Raw genomic sequence first — 640 nt, 5'->3', positions numbered from 1 at the left:
TTAGTCTAAGTAGTATTAATGTTGTCTCTGTCTTAGTGCAAGGATTAAGTCCTTGGCTGCGTTCACAGTGAGTGGCCCCTTTATCTGCAGCTTTCCCAACTACTAACCAACACCTCCAATACCTTTGTCGTGTTCCCTGAGTAAAGGTCTCTTTACTTCAAGAGGTTACCCCAAACATCATTGAAACTAAATAGCATTAACCAGTGTCAGTCTCAAGGGGACTGGGTAAAGATAAAGGTGCTAAAGGTTGGCTGAGAGCTTGACCTAGTAAGAGACAGAGGAAAGAAAAACCTAATGCCTCAGTCAACCACAGGTAACCAAGGGCTTCAGATTTGCAGAATTCTTGCAGACAATAATTCTTAACACTTAGGATCCAACATGCTGAAATTGAGCAAGTCTTTTAACATAAAGTACAACAGGTCTGATGAGGTTCTGATGCATATGAGGGACAAGTAAGACTGTAAGGCTTGCTTGAAAGTGTGCCGGTTGGAAAAGAAGATGTGATCAGAAAAATGAATGTCCAGAGTCCTTAGAGACTCTTCTCTTTTCCTTTCCTTTCCTTTCCTTTCCTTTCCTTTCCTTTCCTTTCCTTTCCTTTCCTTTCCTTTCCTTTCCTTTCCTTTCCTTTCCTTTCCTTTCC

The sequence above is a fragment of the Mus caroli genome, chromosome X (genome assembly GCF_900094665.2).
Source record: "Mus caroli chromosome X, CAROLI_EIJ_v1.1, whole genome shotgun sequence".
NCBI classification, from domain to species: Eukaryota; Metazoa; Chordata; class Mammalia; order Rodentia; family Muridae; genus Mus; species Mus caroli.
The sequence above is the reverse complement of the archived record's forward strand: the minus strand, read 5'-3'. Positions refer to the sequence as shown.